At 37.5% G+C, this 7,483-nt stretch overlaps 1 long non-coding RNA gene across 1 annotated transcript; it reads left to right on the forward strand.

The window, feature by feature from the left end:
• The first annotated feature begins 1,258 nt into the window (after nucleotides 1–1,258).
• On the forward strand, nucleotides 1,259–2,878 carry LOC102004885. Its single transcript, XR_259350.1, has 2 exons — nucleotides 1,259–1,317; nucleotides 2,647–2,878. It is a non-coding gene; the product is annotated as an uncharacterized LOC102004885 (long non-coding RNA).
• The last annotated feature ends 4,605 nt before the right edge of the window (nucleotides 2,879–7,483 follow it).

Consider the following 7,483-nt stretch of genomic DNA (forward strand, 5'->3'; position numbering starts at 1 on the left):
TAAAAACTAAGTGCAGTAGAGTAGTTTTCCAGCACTAACACAGAATTTCAAAACACAGAATATGGACATTAGGACTGGGTGATGTGATTTGTGTAGCAGCAGAACTGTGGTTTCGCATGTTACTATAAGTTGCTGGGTACAGACATGGCCAAGAATGCAAGAGTCAGGAAACCCACATGTTCATAATTCTTTTGTCTCATGTATAGATTGTCCATATACATTGCTACAATATTCCATTTGCCACATATGCACTTCAGATAAGAGGGAAGCAATGAAGGACTATATCGGCCATTGCATCTTTATCATTATGTTGCTTGTTTGCTGTGTCAGAAGCAACTAAAAAAAGCAGTCTTGAATGAGTCCAATCCACCATTCTTACCCATCTTTAAACCTGGACCAGGTGGTCAATGCCATTATATTCACCTGAGCACTCCACAGGCACCTCAAATGTGTTGTGTCCAAACTGAGATCATATTTCCTTCTAAACCTACTGTTATCACTATCTTCTGTGTCTCAGTAGGTATTAATCCCATCCAACTGTTCACCAGATTTCTCCTTCTACCTCATTCACCACATGCAAACGATCCTTGAGGCTCTCTAATAAGACTTGCTGAATATTTTTAGTAATCTTTTCTCAATGCCATTTTAAGATTCTATTTTTATTCTATCAGCATCACCTAGATCTCCTGATATGTCTTCCCACCTCCATTCAGTTAGCAGTGAGTGCTGTTTATGCTGAAAATCTGAGCATGCCTTTCCTTGTCTCCAATCTGCTGTCCTGAAGCAGCACGGTGGCCTTCCTGCCATCCTCCTTGCCCACCACGGCTGTAGTGCGCATGTTCACAATCCCAGAATGTGTGCCCCACCCATCATGCACCACGCTCTTCCTTGCCTCAGTGCCTTTACTCACACCGTTCCCTGCTTAACGTATCTTCATTTTATGCCCTTCCCCGCTTTGTGTGTTCTCAGTTTGACTAGTTTCTACTCATTCTTCAGAATATTACAGCTTTTAAAAGTCCTGATGTCGAGGCCACACCCAAGACCAAATGCCAACAGAATGGATGCGAGTGGCTTCCAGGACTCGCTGTTTTAAAGTTCCCCGAGTGACTTCCATGCAGAATCCTGCTTTAGAGTCAGATCACTCTTCGTCTCTCCAAGGATGCCTCGCCTGATCTGACACTCCTCTTCTCCCCAGATTGAAATGCTCTTTTATGATCTCATAATGTTCTGGAACATCTCTATTACTGCACATTCCACAGTGCATTCTAATGAGCTGTTTACAAGTCTGTCTCCCCAGAGGACAGGAGCTCCTTTAGGGTAGGAACTGCAATTTCATTGTGGCTTATACTATCAATATGTAGCTTAGGGGTGGCTAGGTACTAGCTGTTCAACTACCCTTTCTGAAAGAAAGAATGAATGAGAGAACAACTAAGCTTATGCTAGATATTGAATATTTTCACAATATTCAAACAAAACTAATGCAAGTGTCATTCTGTTTCATTCTAGCACTATTTTTCAGAAAACCCAAAGCATATAGGCAAACAATACAGGACTTGGGTAAATAATGTTTGTTTTATGATTTTGAAATGAAGATACTAACATACTTGTGGTAACTTTGTGAGCAGCATCTTTTTCAGTTGGTAAGACAGACCCAAAAACATGACAGATATACTCAGTAACCCTGGGGGAGGGAAATGCTTTTTTTTCCCCTATTTGGGGTATGTTGACAAGAAAAGTCAATGAGTTGTACTGGATGGAGAATTAATGTATACTTTTGAGATCTTAAAGTACTGTAAGGAGGACAATAATAATTTAGAGTAGAATACTGAGTACAATGAGAATGTTTAACAAATATATAATTATGGAAAACCACACAGAGGCTCAGGAAAAGTTAGTCATTCTACCAAGGGTAGAAGAGCTAGGATTTAAACCATATTTTTCTGGTTCTGACACATTCTGCCTCCCTACTAGGTGAAACTAAACACATGCATTGGTGGTAAAAGGCCATGGGAGTAAATAAAATATAAACTTTTACTTCTCACTGTGGTAAAAAAGCAGACACCATGGGGAAAATAATATATGATAATAAGTCTAACATAGGGAGGAGAATTTTTCTTACTGTTTCGAGTTTAGTAACTCTACTGTATTTTTCTTGGAGAGGTTTATTTTGAAACATATTTGGATTTACAAAGGAATTGTATGGGAGACCAGAGTTCGCCACCACCAAATATGGAGGGTTGTTGAGCTGAAAGCAAAAAGAAATTCTTTGTTGAAGATGCTCTATTAGGTGGAATTTGAAGCCAGTTCTTTGAGAATTACTCATTCTCTGGCTGTCTCCCTTGTATATATGACACAGACATGTTAATAAACTTCTGGATTTTTCCTTTTTATCTACTTTTTTAACAGTGGGCTATTTCAGCTATACAGGGGGATTATTATTTTCCCCCCAAACTTGCAAAAATATGCAGAGTATTCCCATATATCCTTCACTCAGTTGCCCCTCATTTACAAGTTTTTCCATATTACGTATTCTTGGCACAATTATCAAAACTGGGATATTAACATAGACAACAGCACTATTTGGTAAACTACAGGTTTAGTTTAGATCTCCCCACTTTTCCCACTGTTGTCCTTTTTGTTTTTCAGCCTTCAAGGTGTAGACTTTACTTAGGAATAGATGGAAGAGGAGGATATTCCAAGAAAGGGGAAGAAGTACCTGAACAATTAAAATGAGCACAGTCCAGATGGAAGATGGAAGATGATACTCCATTAGTCTAAATTACTGTTCTAGTAAGTGGAGAATTCCCCAAGCTGTTTGCTTTGCTGCCAGTCAGTCCTGTCAGGTGAAACAGAGAATGATAAACAAAGTAGGAAATAACTCATCTTGTGTGCTTGTTGCTCTGTTGTATTTTCCTACAGCACCAACAGTAAGAGAAAATTAGGCTGTGAGTGTCTCAGTGCAGGTGCATTCTCAATGACTTTCCTGCCTTGGTCTGAGAGTTCTGGCTTCATGGCAGAAATCCACAAATCAGAAGAAAACATGCTAATCTATGTTGTGTTTCTCCAAATGACTTTTTCATTTTGTGAACTATTTAAAAAATCCTATTACTATAGAGAGCTAAGTTAGGTGGAAATATTATAGGCTGTCAGACAGGGCTGGGCCCTCTGGGGAGTCACTACAGGGGATGAGAACACATCAGAACTGTGTCTAGAGGCACATCTGAAGAAGATTAAAATCACAATAGCCAGATTTACACACTTCCCTAAGGGATAAATGGAAGCTTGAGATTATTGGTACCACCCCTTTGAGATTTCCTCTATAAATAAACCATTAGCTCATAGGGGTGGGTGGACCATCCTCCCCTACCATCTAAGACTAAAACGAAAGACAAGACTAAAACTATAGGTTATTGATCAAGATTGATGATGTCATCCATGTACACTTGCTCTGTGACTTGCTTCCTATAGGATCACTATTACTTAAGTGGCTATACTTGTAATCTTATTGGTTGATCATAATTTTGTCCCATTTTGTACCCACCTCATGATTTTGCTCTATAAAACTTCCTTTGAGAAGTAGGCTTGTTGGCAACCCATTCGGGGCCCTTCTTTCTTCTCAGGAGCTATTCCTATGTTCCATTCCTTTTCCCCAAGAAGTTTTCCTCCTCTTAACCTCTATTTCTCCTTAGACTTAATTCTTTGAATTAGGAGAACACCAACAGTGTATCAGACATCATACAGGTTGGAAGTTATATTTATTTCCCCTCTATCATTGGAGATCCTGTATCACTATGATAACCTGCCCTACAAAAGAGGATCAAAAGGCATTCAGTTCATCATGGGCCTCTTTTTGTCAAAGGCTTTCAACACAACCTGTTAAAAATACCAAATGCTCATAAAGCTCACAAAGTAATAATACAATAGTCAGGATTTCATTAAAAAACTATGTCACAGACACTCCCATGAGTCCTTGGGGAAATATAAATGACAAAAATTGTTGGACTTGACCACATGCTATGTTAAGAACCAAGCGAGTTCTTTCAGAGAGGAATAGTGAATATATCTACAAGTTAATCTTTTTTGCTTTTGTGGATTTTGTGTAATTTGGCCATGTTTGCCTACTTTGCCATTTTTCCCTGTTGATGGATCATCTCTCTATGTTTTTAAAAGTGAATCAGGAAAATTCATGATTGATGTTTTTTGTCCGTTTATTTGTTTTTGAGACAAGATCTCATTAAGTAGTGCAGACTGGTCTTGAGCTCCCTTATGTAGCCCAGGCTGGCTTTGAACTCACAGCAATCCTCCTGCCTCAGCCTCCTGAGTTCTAGGATTACAGGCCTGTGCCACCATGCCTGGTTGTTGATAGGATTTTTTTAAAAAAGAATTTTTTCTTTTTTTGTGGTAAGAGCATTTAAGATGTATTCTCTTAGCAAATTTCAAATACAAAATGCAGTATTACTAACTATAGTTACCATCTATGCATTTGATTTAGATCCTCAGAACTTACTCATCTTACATATAAAAGTTTGTACCCTTTTGACCAACCCTCTCCATATCCCCACCCACTCTCCTCTGGCAGCTACCACTTTACTGTCTATTTCTGTGAAGTTGATATTTCTAGGTCCCATATATAAGTGAAATCATACAGTATTTGTTTATTTATATATATATGGTTAGCTTCCACTCTGGCTTTAAAATAAAAAGTATGGGCATGTTCTGCTTGTAACCCGATGGAGAGGGGCAGAGGTGGAGTTCTGTGTGCCTGTGTTGTGGACAAAGATGTAAAGGTCACTAGTGTCACTATTTCCTGTTGTTGATGGAACTGCAAACTAGCACATTTTTAGTGACATTACTCATAACCACACTGTGGCTGTTTAAATTGGTAGGGATGATAATGAGAGTAATTTGCAGGTAATTAAGCTTCTCCTTTCCACCTGACAGTTATGCAAACTAGAAGGAGATGAACAGCATAGTCATGTGTTGCTTCAATTAAGCAACATTCCATGAGGACGTTGAATAACATGGGGAGGCGATTAAAATGTTAGAGGAAAAAGATGAACTCTGTTATGCTTTAAAAATAGTTTCATTGAGATATAATTTACCTGCCATGAAATGCACTCATTTTAAGTAAACAATTCAGTAAAATTTTAGTGTACCATAATATTTACATGGTTCTACAGTTACTCTCACAATATAATTGTAGGACATTTCCATCATTCTAAAAATTGGTGCCCATTTACAATTACTCTGGGTCCCACCTCTACTCTTAGGCAACCAGTGATGTGCTTTGTGTCTCTTTCTAGGACATTTTGATGAACAGAATCAAATATACTGAACATAATGTCTTCAAATATTAAAAATTGACACATAAGAACCGTGAATATTATTGTATACTGTGATTTTTCAATATATGTATACATGGGTAATATTCAAATCAGGGTGAACATATTTATCTCCTTAAAATTTTCTGAGCATGTTTTTGAGGTTCACCCATGCTATAGCACGTATCAGTAGTTCATTCTTTGTCACTGCTGAATAATTAATTACCCATTCTATAATTATGTCATATTTTTGTTTACTGAATGGTTGATGAACATTTGAGTTATTTCTGGTTTTTAACTGTTCTTGATAATGCCGCTAAGATTCTTTATGTATATGCTTTTGTGTGGATATGGTTTTATTTTCCCTGGGCAGACCCTTAAGAGTGGAATTGCTGGGTCACATGGCACTTCTATGTTTACTTTTTTAAAGGAACTGACAAGCTCTTTCCAAAGTGGTGCAGCAGTTTACATTCTCACCAGCAGCAGGTGAGGTTCCATTTTCCCTGCATCTGTGCAACACTTGTCATTGTTTCCTTTTTTTATTATTATACCCACTTTCATGGATGGAAATGGTATTTATTGTGGCTTTGATTTACAATTCCCCAATAAGTAATGATACTGAGCAGCTCTTGTTGTGGACGATTGGCTTATTGGTTCACGATCTATGGTTAAATATCTATTCAAATCCTTTGCCCATTTTAAAACTGGGTTATTTGCTTATTCCTTTTCCTTGTCATCTCCTGGAGGAAAGCACTGTTTCAAACTCTATTGTCATTATTCCCTTGCATTAAAATTTTTTTCACCATGTATTCTAAAACAATGCATTATTGTTTTGCTTCCTTTGAGCTTTATAAAAAGTAGATTTACACTGTATGTAGCCTTCAACAATAGAATTCTAAATGTTCCTCTACATTCAGTTTTCATGTTGGGAAAACCAATTGTTTTCCACAATGGTACTTTAAGCAGAAAGTTACCTTTAAGGAAAAAAAATGAATACAAGTTAGAAACCATTAGCTGCTGGTTTTGTCTGGAAGATTTAATGGACTTATTGTAAGTGGACTAGAAGGGGGACAAGAAGGTGCCCTTTGTATTTATGAACATCAGCTGTTGCACAAGTCGATATGAGGATGTAGAGCTATTTAATTCTAAATAGTCCTAGGCTGCTAGGGTTTTATTTATTTATTTATTTATTTTAGTTTGTAAGACTCATTTCTGTTTTTTCGTGTCTCTGAGTCTGTTAATTACATCTCTAATCTTTTCACTAATTAAAAAAATGCTGTTTCCTATTTGACATAGATTTAGAAAACAGATAATCTGGAATTGTGATTAGGACTGGATTGAATAGGCTCTGATTAAGAGCAGAAGGGATTCCCGTGGGGATGAGTTAACGAGTTTTGGCAGACGGATTTTATGACATTTATTTTAGTTGTGAGGCCTCCTCTTGTCTCCTTCCTTGTTCTCCGCTTTTTCTGAGCAGAAATGTACCAATGTGGTCTTAAAAACAGACTGGTTCTGTATCCTTGCTCTGTGCTTTTATTGGTTAACAATAAACTACTCAATTTTTCATTCTCTGAATGGGGTAGGAGTGTATTTATTACAGCATGACGTAAAATAAAATGAAATCTCTACAGCACTAACAAAGTACAGATATTATTTTTAGTACTATATAAACAGGATTGTCAGTGTCAAGTTACGTTGTTCTTTGGTGACATAAGAGAGTAGGAAGAATAACAACTGCTCAGACAATAAAGCTTATACTTCATAGATATGCGATGTTTGTTAGGGCAAGAGAGAAAAGAATCAAGGATATGTATTGGATTGGTGGGAGAATGGTAGGGAGGAAGTATTCTGGGAAAGCTAGATAAGAAAGCCTTAATTAACATTCTTGGTCAAGACAAACTGATATCAGTCTCTGTACCCCCACGAAAGTCCTGGAAGGGGGTTGAAGGATAATTCAGCTCAGGGTTATCTGACCTGATCTCCACCAAGACCTTTATTTCATTACTTTTTCCTTTGTAGATTCCATTTAAAAATCCAGTTTATCACAACACCTGATTTATCAATGAATTAATTTTTTTTTTTTTTTTTGGTTTTTTCTCCGGTACCGGGAACCGAACTCACGACCTTGCGCTTGCCAGGCAGGCGCTTTTGCCGCTGAGCTA

This window comes from Chinchilla lanigera, unplaced genomic scaffold, assembly GCF_000276665.1.
Source record: "Chinchilla lanigera isolate Chin_1 unplaced genomic scaffold, ChiLan1.0 scaffold00004, whole genome shotgun sequence".
NCBI lineage: Eukaryota > Metazoa > Chordata > Mammalia > Rodentia > Chinchillidae > Chinchilla > Chinchilla lanigera.